Genomic DNA, 15,868 nt, shown 5'->3' on the forward strand with positions numbered 1-15,868 from the left:
ACTGCTGTTTCTCTAACACTGCTTGTTTTCAGGAGGAGGATCTATTGTTAGCCATCAAAGTTTGCCGAAGAATTTGAATGACAGCCGTTCATGTGCATAGACAAGTGAAGCACAGAGAGCACTGCAGCAGTGAGACCCGCTTCAGACACAGCCTTGATGTTTCCAGCTCACCTGCAGTCAACTACCACCTGGCTACTGCAGGGAACTGCACTGCATCACTTTTTCTCCCCACGCCGTGCTGGCGTCCGATCTAGAACTAGTCCCGATTTCATCAAATCAAATATTCATTAGTATATACGACCCAGAGCTTCTCTCTACCACAGGGAAATTAAAGCAACTTACTATCTATCACTAATAAAATGATATATCACTGTAAAATATATTGTTAACACTTAAATCTGTGTTGCTGTAATATCGCAGATTTCTTTCCCAGTTTAATTTTCTGAATAAAAGCACAGTAAAGAGAAGCTTAGATACGCGTCTTCATGTTCGCACAGTGAAGCCTGATAGCATCCTCATGTCGGGCTGCCGACACACATCATGCCCTAATCATCTCTGCCGCTGGCTGGTTGCTATGGCGACATGAAGACCAACAGGACCTTCAGACGAGCGAGGCTTTGAATGAGAAACGCTGGAGAAAGGTGGGAACTGCAGCAGCCGTCGTCCTTCGAAAACTGAACTCGTGGTAGGAGCACAGACACAAGCTGCAGCTGCATGAAGCTGCTGTCTGTGACAACATCACCGACACCGTGTCTGTTCTCACTGACGCTCGTGTCTTCATGACATCATGAGGCTGTTCGTGCTCGTGCACCAGCACCTGCAGAGTGCCAGGAGCTCAACAATGCAAACTGTCCCCGACACGAATACTGTGAGCTGCTCGTGCTAAGGCTGGGAGCATCCATACCCCTTCCAGTTACCATGGAGACAAGCATAGTGACGTGGTAACCATAGTGACGAGGCTGTTTCAGATGAAGCCAAAAACACTTGCTTCCTTTTGAACGATTTCTAAATGTTGAACATTACACGACGCTCGCTAACTCATCCTGTTCTCTTAGAAACGTTATTTGTGGTGATTCCTTCAAACTGTGGCTGCACAGCTCGTTTTCCAAGCCCTGCTGATTCACTTTGGACCCTCAAACTAACTAAATGGCAGCTGAAAACTAGACGTTTTTACTACTCTTTAAAAATCCAATAACGAGTTTGGCCTTCATGTGTGAGAACTGATTATGTTAACACTAAAGTTAGGCACTGACAAATAAAACTGTCATGAAACGCTGTGTGGCAGGCAGGGATTGGACCCAAACGCAAACTCACGGGGACAGAACTTGAACTCAAAAGCACAGCTTTATTGCTGGAAAACAGAACACAAGCAATACAAAACTAAACTGGGAAAAGCTAATTATAACACATACCAGAAGACACGGGGAGAATCACACACAGCAAGAGGGACAACACGACACTGACTCAGAGAAACACAGGGTTTAAATACACTGGGGAGTAACGAGGGGAATGAGACACAGAAGGAGGGCACAGCTGGGAGAAATCAGGACTGACGAGACAAGCAAAGCAGGACACATTCACATAAGACACGGACCTTCAAAGTAAAACAGGAAGTATGACACAGAGACGCGAACTTGACACAGTGGAGACAGCAACTAAGAAACACAGACATAAACCATAAGGCAGAGGACTCTAAGAACCGAGAGACACAGAGGGAAACTCAAACATGCAGACACAGACTACACAGAACAGAGGGGACACAGAGCAACATGAAGGGCAAGGGATCGAAACTAGAAACCATAGAATAACTCACACAAGTACAAAAATACAAACATCACAAGGAACTAAAAACGCTGGGTCAGGAGACCCAGGACCCTGACACAAACAGTTATAAAGAGGTGGAGTCATCTCCTACTAAGCAGCTATTTAACCTAAACTGACCCAACTAACCTCCAGATTGTGATTTTATTAACGAGCACATTTAGCCTGGATTAAAAACAAGGCTTATAAATAAACACAAACATTAGCTTGACATTGAATGAAGGAACAAATTCTATTTCTAGCTGGATGGAACAACAGTATCTGTGTTTATTAGCAACTGCACCTCACCCTGGTGCCGCTCTGTTTGTGCCGCTGACACAACAACACCTGGTGGTGGTCGAGTTGGCACGAACGGACCGGCATTACATCCTGACACAGTCATCAGTCTGATGTTTCATCAGTATCATGATTAATGGTGGCTGAACTGAACACGACTGTTTCCAGCCAATCAAATCTTTGCCTACACGTGTTAACATCCGGATCACCAATGCAGGACCTGGAGCATAAACCGCTCTCTGTTAAAGCAGCAGGAGGACGTGGTAGGACCTTTCAAGCACTGGACTGCAACATGGCAGAGTAAGAGGAGGCCAAAGTTCACAGGTCGAGACACCGAGCTGTCCACGTCTAAAAAAAGGACATGTGTCACAGACACAGGAAAACACATTTATGAGACAAACAGAAAGTAGAGAGCAGCGTCGAAGCCAAACAAACCAAAACAAGGCCCTCAAAGATGCTAAAAGCCTGCAGAGTGGAGGTGTTGACTGGATAGATTCATTATGATTTCCATGGTGGAAAGAGTGTCCGTCTCCTTCAGGTGTGGACGAACAGCTGAGTGGTGTTCAGTTGAGTTGGCGCCTGCAGCTGTTTGAGAAACTGACCAGAATTTGCCAAATAAATATAAAAATGACCAAAATGGTTCCACGCGAGCATAAAGTTGCTGCTGTAGTTCTGTCAGACAAATATTCCTTTGCTCTGCGACAAACCTGAGGAAAACCGAACCCTCGACCCACACTGAGCAGGACCAGTGGGAATGTTCCACTTGTGCTCCTGGAGGAAAGGGTCAGTGTAAGGTCATACCGGAGTGATGACCTGAATCATAACATGAAACCTGATGCTGAGAACAGCAGGAGGATCGACAGGGGTGAAAATATTAGGAACCGTGTGTTTATAGCAACTCAGCTGATCTCAGTCTGAGGGTTTAGCTTTCAAACAAAGAGCTCCGAGGACTTGTGTAGTCACCTACTCACAGCTGAGCCTTTGATGATTCGATCCAAACTTCCACTGTCAGCAAACACATTAGGAACCAGAGCGCATCCATGTTTCCACTTCTGTGTTAGAGCGCTGCAAAGCCCTTTGAGACGCACTTACTGCACGAGTCACTCAATGAAGACACAAACAAACTGTTTCACTGACACAGCAAACGTTCACGCACTAAAAGTGACCCCAGACTGAAGAAGTGATATTTTCTGGTCTTGTGTTCCCAACAGCTGCTGAAGTGATTACATTGCTTTTCAAATGAGATACATGAGCCCACATGCTGCTGTGCCGGGACACTTTATGAACACAAATGTCACACTGGCCTTTGAAGAGAGCACAAACCATGTGCACACCAACAGAGACACATATCTGTCCATATCTGTTTACATCCAACTCAAAGGCAAACACAGAGTGTGCTTTGAATGTGAGCTCTTACCAGGATCAGAGGACGCTGCACAGGAAAATGCTCCATGCAGTAGAAGTCTGGCAAAGCATTCAGGTCCAGGTGAGCCGGGCTCCCAGCCGTCCTCAGGCCCTTGTCTGAGCCGCACACCTTACACACGGCTGTGTTGCCCATGGTTCAACTTATATAAGTGTCTTTCATCAGAATGTAAAGGACTCTAAGTGAGTTAATCACTTTGATAATCCCCTCCCCGTCCCTCCTCCCCCTCCCCTAAAAGCTTACAGGCTACCATACAGCAGGGACGAGGTCCTGTCCTGGTTGCACCACTTGACTGGACGCCTGTAAGTGCAGGCAGCAGAGAGCTACTGTTTCCTCATTAAAGCATCCAACTCAATGAGCATTGACTAACAACCCCTCGTACTCCACCCCCTCCAACCCGGCTATTTTTACACCCACCAGCCCAGCTATGCATGACGAGGGAGGAGAGGGTGGTGGTGATTGGGTGGCATGCTAAACAAGGCAGGACCACCGCAGACACAGCAAGCATTGTGAGGCAAACATGGGCCTAATTTCTGTTAATATATACATTTGTTTTCCTCTAAAAGTGATGAAAACGTCTGCAGCTTCCACTTGACTGTGTTTGGAAAGAGCCTAAAACAACAACAACATGTTAACGTGGCGTCACGAGAGCGTCCGAGCTCCGGTGTGCTCCACGAGAGCTACAGGTGTTTATCAGGTGTTCATATTAACTGCTCCTGTGAGCCAGTGTCACTCCTGCTGTCATACACAGATTCTTCTTTGGACATTGTGAGGCATCAAAGAAGCTCCACCCACTATTCTCTATCACTACATAACAGCGCACAATCAGTTTCAAGGCCATAGTTAGACTGGTTGTGTTGCAGCACAGCCTGATGTGACCTTCTCCTACATACCACCATCATAGTGCAAATGAAACTTTTCCGGTGCATGCTGGGTGGACATGCGCTAAAGTGCTGTCCTGGATCAAAAACTGTTGAGGGCAGCACACTGACCGTTTGTCACTGCTCAGATCGTCGGCCCAGAACACTGTAGTCAGATTAAACCCACACAAACAGAAGCTAAAGCTCACACGAGGGATTTTTACACTCGTCCCTCCCTCTCGGCGACTTTTCTGTGGCACCGTGGTCTCCAACCTTTACTTCAATCACTGTTTAATGGAAGCAGACGCAGTATTGTCCTAATACAGGTCTATGTCAGCCTGTAGCCCAGAGCAGGGACGTATTGATCCTGATGGACTGAATGCAAATTAAAAGCCACACAGACCTTTTCATGGCAGCACAATTAACGGTGTGCTGTCTAACAGAAGCTTCAGACGTGGCCGTGTTGTGTTCTCCGTGTGCATATGTGTGTCCTTGTGTGGGACATCAGGGAGGTAAATGTCTCATTCTCTTTGCACTCCTCTAAGTCACGACTCACACAATAATCTCACTGTTAAACAGATCAGCTAAACCATTTGGTGGAATATGTTAGCGTAGGGAGAAAGACCTCTCATTGTGGAGAGCCAGTGCAAGCCCATGAGAAGGAGCTCTGGGGTTTTCTATGAATGAACGATTAGAAAGTGACTAGAAAGAAATCATTTAAATGAATGGTGAGGAACACGGTCAGTGAAGTGGATCCTTCAAAAAGTGAAAACCAGTCCAATCTGAGCAATTTGGAGCATATCCAGGAAATCCAGTACTATGAGGGACAAACATATTTTCCTGCTGCTTCACACTCGTCACCAAGTATTTCGATGAGCGGCCTTTGAAGAGTTAAGTTCATAAAAAACTGACGAAGCTATATATTATTAGCTACACCTGGGCAATGGAAGAACTGTGATATTTATCAGCACAAGGCCTTTAATTACCGGAGTAACAAAGAGTAAGTCAGAAACCATCTGTGGACCTGAGCACACTCGTGGAAGTGGAAAATGAATCCTGGCCTTATTGAAACATCTGCAGTTAGATCCAAAACACTTCTCAGTTTCACTTCTCCTACTTGTAACTTACTTAATGAGGGTATTTTTTGTTTTACTGTCATTTATTCGTTTAGGAGGACAAAAAATGACTACGTGGGTAAATATGTTACAAAGAAACAAAGCCAGAGTTACAGCTACCTGTTCAAGCACACTTAAACAGGCCAAGCAGGAAAGTCACTACTTTTCTTTATCTCTAAGGACTGCAGAATCCCCCACCCCCAGTCTCACACACACTCATACCCCATTAGTGGGCTGGTAATCCAATGGGCAGGGCAGGCACAAACATTTTTAATCTGCCATCCGCCATATGGCTCACTATCTGTGGGAGGGAGGGGGACAGGGAGTAAAGCCACTTGTACTACTTTATGTTACTGCAGTGGGGAAAGATGTAATCTAGATGCTTCTGTGTGTACGTGAAACACAGCAAGTAGCTGAAGGAACACTTGGTCTGCACAAAGTGTAGCCAGTAAAAATCCCCACACACCCCTCTTTAATCCATCCATACATCCAACCATCCATTCAACCATCCAACCATCCATCCATCCATCCATCCATTCAACCATCCAACCATCCATCCATCCAACCATTCAACCATCCATTCAACCATCCATCCATCCAACCATTCAACCATTCATCCATTCAACCATCCATCCATCCATACATCCATCCAACCATCCATTCAACCATCCATCCATCCAACCATTCAACCATCCAAACATCCATTCAACCATTCATCCATCCATCCATCCATCCATCCATCCAACCATTCATCCATGCATACATCCATCCAACCATCCATTCATTCATCCATCCATCCATCCAACCATTCATCCATCCACCCAACCATACATCCAACCATCCATTCATCCATCCACCCAACTATTCATCCAACCATCCATCCATCCATCCATCCAACCATCCATTCATTCATTCATTCATTCATTCATTCATTCATTCATCCATCCATTCATCCAACCATCTATTCATCCATCCACCCAACTATTCATCCAACCATCCATCCATCCATCCATCCATCCAACCATCCATCCATCCATCCATCCATCCATCCATTCATCCATTCAACCATCCGTCCATCCATCCATCCATCCAACCATTCATCCATCCACCCAACCATCCATCCATCCATCCAACCATCCATCTATCCATCCATTCACCCATCCATCCATCCATACACCCAACCATCCATCTATCCATCCATTCACCCATCCATCCATCCATCCATCCAACCATCCATACATCCATACATCCATCCAACCAGGGAGAGATGCAACGTCCGGGCAAGAGGTGGATTTACAACCAGGGCTGCCTCTATGATAACAGTGGAAACCACCAAACTGGTCTCAGGTAGAACCAGCATCAGGTATCATCAGTCCGTTGACAAATGAAAACCAACACAAGAGACCCAGCAGCTTAATGTTAGCTCATAAATGAACTGCCGTGCAAAAGCCCATACAGTCTAACAGACGAACGTGATGCAGTATAGGGTGCAGACAGGTACTGAAGCACAGATCTGGGATTAAATATTGAACATATTCAGCTTGTTTCCATCAGTGATAAACAGATCTCAGTTAGAGGTGTGGACGACATTGTGTGTCCATAAAAACAAGCTACACAACTGCTTTCGAAATAAACTATGAACTATAGACACAGGAGGGTTGTGTTGCTATGGAAACAAAGATGTAGATAAGGTTTATGCTTAGATTTTGCTTCAAAATGAGAAACCTGCAGAAAGTCTTCTGCAGTGTCAGACCTTAGTAACACTGACAGATATGGATGTCTCCTTTACCAAAGACGAGTCTGACAGGCTGGACCGACATCTGAATGAAACACAGGTGTCACAGCCGATGGAAGCCAGCTTGGTTTACCTACTAATTCCCATCATCTATCAAAATAATGCTGATGGGAAATGTGTTTACCTCCAGATGGTTTGTAGTGTGTGACAAATGTGAGATTTATTTCAGTTGAAGAAGTGGGCCACTGCTGATTCAAATATAAAGTGAGTTCCTGTGAGAGGACACCGTTGAATGACTTTTGACAGTGTGGATGATACTGGTTTCCTTGGCAACTGCAAGTACAAAGCAAAGCGAGGACCAAATTTCCTCCAGCGTAAGCAGCCTTTTAGAGTTAATAGGAAAGTCAGTATAAACTGACATGCAGTGACAACATGAACAAAACAAACAAGTGTTGTTTTATGATACGCTGGAAGAAAACACCAGTGACCCTGAACCTAAAGTAGATCGAGGCCTTGGTCCTGGAGGTGCTGCTGTCACTGTCTGGTCACAACGAGGTGGTTTTATGGCCAGATGTTGTAGTATTAAGCACTGGGCATATTCCTGCAACATCTGTAAAGCCCGTCTGTCCAATCAGGAGTCAGTGTTGGGGAATTCCCGCTGGGTAACAAGAGGACTCAAAAAAGCAGCTCAGACTGTTAATGTTACTGTACGTGCCATATGTCACATTTAGCCAGTAATAAGTATACACGCTCTTGTATTATTACTATTTTCATATAACACTGTACTCTGACTTCTGTCTTATATCTTACGTTCTGCTACAACCTTTTAATATTACCTTTGCACAAGTACGTCTCCTAATATTTCAAATATAAATATTTCAAAGATGTGTAAAAAATCGACAACTACAGCACCTCAAACTAAACACAGATGTCGTCACAGCTGTCGTCTAATGGATGCCCACTTTCTCACATACAAACACACAGGATTCAAACGTCTCGCCCTGGTTCCTGTGGATCACCTCTGGCGCTCCCAGCCTGTTAAACATCCCCTCCATGTGTTTACAATGGTCTTGGTGTCTACTGGTCTGGCAGGCTGTACATCTCTGGGTGCAATACTGTATATCTGTGAGGACATAGTGGTTTCTTCTCTCTGTGCGACCTGAACCTCAACCCACCCAGTATCTGAGTGGTGCCTCTACTCTTTGCATCCACAGCAACCAGCCCCTGATTGGATGGTTGCTTTTCCAAATGTGCCACAGCGTGTGTCAGGCTGCGATCCGTCTCCTTCCCGACTCTCCTTCCTCTCAGCAGCTCAGCTGAACATGATCCACATGCACGCTGCAGTGTAAGAGTACCTCTGCTTTAAGTAAGTGGCAGTTCTGACACAATAACATTAGAGTTCACTTGTAGTCCAGTCCAGTACAATGTATGTTCACAATGCAAAAGAGAATAGAAACACATTATGTATGATGATAAAGTGCTGCACAATCAGAAAGCAGAGACACCCGCACTCACACTAATATATATCCACTTGTATTTGTCAGTGCTGCCGCCTGGCCTGGATCCAGACGGGGGGAGGATTACCTCAGTGGGTTTTGACCCTAGCTCTGTTTACTTAAATATGTGTGAGTACAATTTCATTTCAGCCAGGCATCTCAAAAAAAGCAAAACAGAGAGGAAAATGTTATCGGAGGGAAGGTGAGCTTGCCTAAAATAACAGGCCAAACGCCCACAGCGCTGTTTAAGAGATGAGAAGGAAATGTGTTTGGTGAGGGAAAGAATCTGATGGAGATGCAAAGACAACACCCAGCCTCCAGCTAGTAACACTAATATAACATCTATTGGCACCTCATTGCTTTGTCTGGGGTCCACGTCCTCTAGTTTTTACTTCTTAGTCCTGACAGTGAATTCAAATTATCGCTCAGCTCAGCCGTGACAGAAAAACTCCCACTGCACTGCAGAAAAAGGTGCTAATGTTGAACACAGAGTAATGTTCAGCTAGCATCCAAAACAAACAGACCTAATGGAGACTGAAAACTTTCAAGAAAAATTTATTAAGCTCACTCTTCAAAATCAGCAAAAATGCAGACCTGGAGATATATTTGAAAATATTAATATAAGCCAAACATGGTAAGGCATATGATGGTGATAGTAAAGTTCATGCTACTGCAGCAGTTTGTGTCTCCGTTGGTTGGCTCACTCAGTCTCGCAGCTGTCTGGTAGATTTCTCAGATGATTAACATTAATACGATAAATCTTATGAGTACAAAAGGGGACCAGTTTGCACCAAGACAAGTGGTTCAGCAGTAAAGAAAACATGGTTATTTCTTACGTCTGTAAAGTACTCTGAGTTCTACAGATCAGCTTTCTCATCATCTGGCTCGACAGAGCATCAGAGGGCTGACTTCTACGTCTCCTCCCCGATGTTAAACACAGACTCTCAAAATACAATGAAACAGCACAAACTTCATGGTAAATGTGCAAACAACCATCCCCTGATCACTGCCACACTTCACATCTATAATGATTGTATATCATACAAACACATTTGTGCTTCTAACCCACTTCCTCCTGTGGTGGTCTGTGGTGGACTGTGGTCTGTGGTGGTTTGTGGTGGTCTGTGGTGGTCTGTGGACTGTGGTGGTCTGTGGTGGTCTGTGGTTGTGGTCTGTGGTGGTGGGTACAGCCAAAGATGATGTAAACATCACTGAGCAGATTCTGAGAAGTGCGACTGCATCATTAAGGACTTCCTGTTGACTCCCGTGAGACGATATGGTGGCAGACAGCTTCGGTCTCAGGGCTGAGCTTCTTTGGGGGATCTTTCCTCCTTGCATAACTAAAGCAAACTAACATCTGCTGTACTCTGGCAAGCTTCCGACTTTGGACCACATCACTGTGACAACACAGCCTGATGTCAGGTTGACCCTTTCATGATTATTTGCCCAGGTCAGGACAATCAGATTTACTCATGAGTACAAACTGCTTTTAATGTGTCCTGTGTCTATTTCTACTGTGTTACTAACCACTGTGTGTCACTGCACGTCCAGAGGAGACCCTGCCACTGATTCCTACAGTGGATTCTCCTGGTTACCATGGTGACAGGATTGGCATCTTTCATGAGCACCCCATAATACCACAGCAACCAGATTATAATGCTCTAATCTAGGATATTAGTAGTCCCAGTTCAGCATCAAACAGCAGTGCTTACTCAACATCAATGTACACTGGGTCAGTACTGGAGCGTCTATACTGGAGCGAGTGGTAATAAAGCTGCATTTTCTTGTTCTGTTTACCAAAGCACCAAAACACCAAACATTTTACTATATCGATTACAGACACTTGACTGGGACAACCAATCAAATGTAACCTTTACTAAAGAGATCAGCTGGGAAAAGAATAATATCAAACCAACTGATTATTAAAAGACCGGCTGTGAAGATGATTACAGTAAAATATCAGAAATGCAGCAGCATACAGTCAGCATGAACACAGAGTGATGCATATAGATGTAGAGCTGGCTGGAGGGGGGACAGATTAACATCAAACAGCTCTCCCTAAACCCCATCAGTTGGGCAGCTGTGGATTGAGATTAAGCATAGGAATAGGAGAGTGGCTTCAAACAATGCAACTCTCTGATGGAGGTGAGAGAGTCGGAGGAACATCCAAACCAGTACAGCCAGACTGTGCTGTGGATTTACTGCAAATGAGAAGTATATGAAAAGCAATGAAGTCTCTCTAACGTTGTTTTATTTGGGATGTCATCTGGGCTGTAATCAGGAACATTATGTGTTTTATCATTATGTGTTTAACTGCATAATAATCGGTTAATTTGGTCATGTTTAACATTCAGGAAGATTAACTAAGTTTACAGACTCATGAAAGACATTTGAAGCATCTATTCAAAGCCTGCCAGCACGCTGCTGAGTGCCAAATCAATTTCCAAGAGAGCCATTGAGTATCAGCCAATATTAGCTTTTTGGCAATCTTCTGGTATTAGAATTTATAATGCCTGATAAATTCAAATTTAAAAGTAAAGAAGAGAAAAGAGAAGCACCTGTCAGCCATGTTTTGGGTGTTAATGTTGGCGAAACGTGGTTGGAACAAGACGGAGCCGAGTAGACACCTACACATCACAAATGTTGGGAAAGTCTATTTATACTCCCCGGCTTAAAGGAAAAAACACTGATTTTTAAATCACCAACCATCAAAATGAGTACTCCTAAAAACCCTCTATTAGTCAGGATCTGATCTCTAAGAATGATTTTGTTTGTTGATCAACACAAATAGTTCTTTTGTCCGTTTGACTCCATGACATCCTTGCACCACTGTGTACTATTGTAGGGTCTCCGTTATTGTAGGGTCTCAGTTATTGTAGGGTCTCCGTTATTGTAGGGTCTCAGTTATTGTAGGGTCTCCGTTATTGTAGGGTCTCCGTTATTGCAGGGTCTCCGTTATTGCAGGGTCTCCGTTATTGCAGGGTCTCAGTTATTGTAGGGTCTCCGTTATTGTAGGGTCTCCGTTATTGTAGGGTCTCAGTTATTGTAGGGTCTCCGTTATTGCAGGGTCTCCGTTATTGTAGGGTCTCAGTTATTGTAGGGTCTCCGTTATTGTAGGGTCTCCGTTATTGCAGGGTCTCAGTTATTGTAGGGTCTCCGTTATTGCAGGGTCTCCGTTATTGTAGGGTCTCAGTTATTGTAGGGTCTCCGTTATTGCAGGGCCTCCGTTATTGTAGGGTCTCCGTTATTGTAGGGTCTCTGTTATTGTAGGGTCTCAGTTATTGTAGGGTCTCAGTTATTGCAGGGTCTCCGTTATTGTAGGGTCTCAGTTATTGTAGGGTCTCCGTTATTGTAGGGTCTCTGTTATTGTAGGGTCTCAGTTATTGTAGGGTCTCAGTTATTGTAGGGTCTCCGTTATTGCAGGGTCTCAGTTATTGTAGGGTCTCCGTTATTGTAGGGTCTCAGTTATTGTAGGGTCTCCGTTATTGTAGGGTCTCCGTTAGTGCAGGGTCTCCGTTATTGTAGGGTCTCAGTTATTGTAGGGTCTCAGTTATTGTAGGGTCTCCGTTATTGCAGGGCCTCCGTTATTGCAGGGTCTCCGTTATTGTAGGGTCTCTGTTATTGCAGGGTCTCAGTTATTGTAGGGTCTCAGTTATTGTAGGGTCTCCGTTATTGTAGGGTCTCAGTTATTGTACGGTCTCCGTTATTGCAGGGCCTCCGTTATTGTAGGGTCTCAGTTATTGTACGGTCTCCGTTATTGCAGGGCCTCCGTTATTGTAGGGTCTCAGTTATTGTACGGTCTCCGTTATTGCAGGGCCTCCGTTATTGCAGGGTCTCAGTTATTGTAGGGTCTCCATTATTGTAGGGTCTCCGTTATTGCAGGGTCTCAGTTATTGTAGGGTCTCAGTTATTGTAGGGTCTCCGTTATTGTAGGGTCTCCGTTATTGCAGGGCCTCCGTTATTGTAGGGTCTCAGTTATTGTACGGTCTCCGTTATTGTAGGGTCTCCGTTATTGCAGGGCCTCCGTTATTGCAGGGTCTCCGTTATTGTAGGGTCTCCGTTATTGCAGGGCCTCCGTTATTGTAGGGTCTCTGTTATTGTAGGGTCTCAGTTATTGTAGGGTCTCCGTTACTGTGGAGTCTCCGTTATTGTAGGTTCTCAGTTATTGTAGGGTGTCAGTTATTGTAGGGTCTCCGTTATTGTAGGGTGTCAGTTATTGTAAGGTCTCCGTTATTGTAGGGTCTCAGTTATTGTAGGGTCTCCGTTATTGCAGGGCCTCCGTTATTGTAGGGTCTCCGTTAATGTAGGGTCTCCGTTATGTGTAGGGTCTCCGTTATTGCAGGGACTCCGTTATTGTAGGGTCTCAGTTATTGTAGGGTCTCAGTTATTGCAGGGTCTCCGTTATTGTAGGGTCTCAGTTATTGTAGGATCTCAGTTATTGCAGGGTCTCCGTTACTGCAGGGTCTCAGTTATTGTAGGGTCTCTGTTATTGCAGGGCCTCCGTTATTGCAGGGACTCCGTTATTGCAGGGACTCCGTTATTGCAGGGACTCCGTTATTGCAGGGTCTCAGTTATTGTAGGGTCTCTGTTATTGTAGGGTCTCCATTATTGCAGGGTCTCCGTTATTGTAGGGTCTCAGTTATTGTAGGGTCTCCGTTATTGTAGGGTCTCAGTTATTGTAGGGTCTCAGTTATTGCAGGGTCTCCGTTATTGCAGGGACTCCGTTATTGCAGGGACTCCGTTATTGCAGGGTCTCAGTTATTGTAGGGTCTCTGTTATTGTAGGGTCTCAGTTATTGCAGGGCCTCCGTTATTGCAGGGACTCCGTTATTGCAGGGTCTCAGTTATTGCAGGGTCTCAGTTATTGTAGGGTCTCAGTTATTGTAGGGTCTCAGTTATTGCAGGGCCTCCGTTATTGCAGGGACTCCGTTATTGCAGGGACTCCGTTATTGCAGGGTCTCAGTTATTGTAGGGTCTCTGTTATTGTAGGGTCTCCATTATTGCAGGGTCTCCGTTATTGTAGGGTCTCAGTTATTGTAGGGTCTCCGTTATTGCAGGGCCTCCGTTATTGTAGGGTCTCAGTTATTGTAGGGTCTCCGTTATTGCAGGGTCTCCGTTATTGTAGGGTCTCTGTTATTGCAGGGTCTCCGTTTTTGTAGGGTCTCCGTTATTGCAGGTACTCCGTTATTGTAGGGTCTCAGTTATTGCAGGGTCTCCATTTTTGTAGGGTCTCTGTTATTGTAGGGTCTCCGTTATTGCAGGGTCTCCGTTATTGCAGGGTCTCAGTTATTGCAGGGTCTCAGTTATTGCAGGGTCTCCGTTACTGCAGGGTCTCCGTTATTGTAGGGTCTCAGTTATTGCAGGTACTCCGTTATTGTAGGGTCTCAGTTATTGCAGGGTCTCAGTTATTGCAGGGTCTCCGTTACTGCAGGGTCTCCGTTATTGTAGGGTCTCAGTTATTGTAGGGTCTCCATTATTGCAGGGTCTCCGTTTTTGTAGGGTCTCCGTTATTGCAGGTACTCCGTTATTGTAGGGTCTCAGTTATTGCAGGGTCTCCATTATTGTAGGGTCTTTGCCTTACAATATAAACTGTTGTTGTGATTTGGCACTATATAAATAACACTGAACTGAACGCTCTAGACTGACGCTGCTGTATGAGCCAAAGCTTATCTGTCCATTTGATCCATATGTGTTAACAGTACATGTCTATGGGTTAAGTGGAGTCAAGGGTGCTTGAAAAAGCATCAGTCATTTATCAAACTTAGTTGGAGATTATATTTATTTCAAGTGTTTTAAGACATATATACGTGTATATTTGAGTGCGGGCTATTAGGAATTGTTAAACCAATGAAAACAAGCACAGTTCACTGCATGAAATAGCCCTGCCAGTGAACATTTCACATGAATGCTCCTGACAGTTAGTGCTGCCCACATACTAAGGAAAAACCTAGAAAAGTGCATTGAGACAGAGCAGCTACTTGGACAATCACAGGTGTCCTTATGAGTCAGACATCTATAAAGTCCAGGTTATACATGCAGTACAAAGCTCAAGCTCACCGGCCAGTGTTTGTCTCTCTAAAACATCCCTGATAATAAATCCTCTCTGTGTATCACGCTTATATTTATGTCTGATTTATCAACCATATTTCAAACCTCATGACATGAAAGCTCTAAATGACGTTCCAGCTGAATTGCTTTTACTTAACAACTAATACCTTGAAAACGCTAAGACTGAAATGCTCAAAACCAAATGGCCATAAAAATAACCATGACGAAAAGGGCGAATGGATTACTGCTGCAAACAGGGCCCTACTGTGGATTACACCATCAATATCCTGCAATGTTTTAGAGACAGAGGCAGAAAGACCGAGGGGGAAGATTTAGGGGGGACTTATGTCATTGTTCAAATTCATTTCAGTTAGTCTCTGGCAGGAGATTCTTAATAACTCGGCTGGACAAGTCGATCAAGTCATGAAGTTATAAATGTGAGAGCCAAACAAGTTTGTTGATGAGGTTTCAATCACAGAGCTGCACTGTAGTCACCACTCTGTTGGTCGTTAAGCTAAGCTGCACAGCTTTGGATGAAAGATGGCTGCACAATCTATTCATTGCTTCTAGTCTGAATGACTAGAACACGGTTCAAAACTCAGTGAGGTATAATGATGTTGACCTCTCACTGTCATAAATATTCATTAGAAGTCATTGCAGACGTCTAACGATGCTGAAGTTCAAGATTCACGAAATTCAACAATAACCTAGGCTGGCTACAAATGAGGACGTTTAGGTCTGTAAAGAATAATGTCTCATTTAAAGGACATCAAGTGTTGGCCAAAGTGCTGAACAGAGGGACAATATAATCAAATAAAAGAATTAAAATAGATAAGATGAAAAACATTATAAAAACATTGTAAGACATCCATATATATGGAAAAGAGGAGGCATAAGTCTCGGCCTGCCGGGTGGTTTTTCAGGACTTGAAAACATTATTATTTGCAATCTAAAATTAGTGGATTACTGTGAATATATATGGAAGAAGTTGTGCTCCACCATACCTCCAATTCTTGGATGAGGACTTTTTGCTGTTTACTGCTAAATGTTTGCTGGATAATTGAAATCCACTTAACACACAAATACACATACATG

The 15,868-nt window shown here is 44.3% G+C and overlaps 1 protein-coding gene across 16 annotated transcripts in view; it reads right to left on the reverse strand.

Annotated features, from left to right (window-relative positions):
* The window catches only part of ank2b (ankyrin 2b, neuronal), a 156,251-nt gene that overhangs the window by 73,257 nt on the left and 67,126 nt on the right, over positions 1 to 15,868 (reverse strand). The gene's annotated exons all lie outside the window — the stretch shown is intronic.

This window comes from Astatotilapia calliptera, chromosome 3 (assembly GCF_964374335.1).
Source record: "Astatotilapia calliptera chromosome 3, fAstCal68.1, whole genome shotgun sequence".
NCBI classification, from domain to species: Eukaryota; Metazoa; Chordata; class Actinopteri; order Cichliformes; family Cichlidae; genus Astatotilapia; species Astatotilapia calliptera.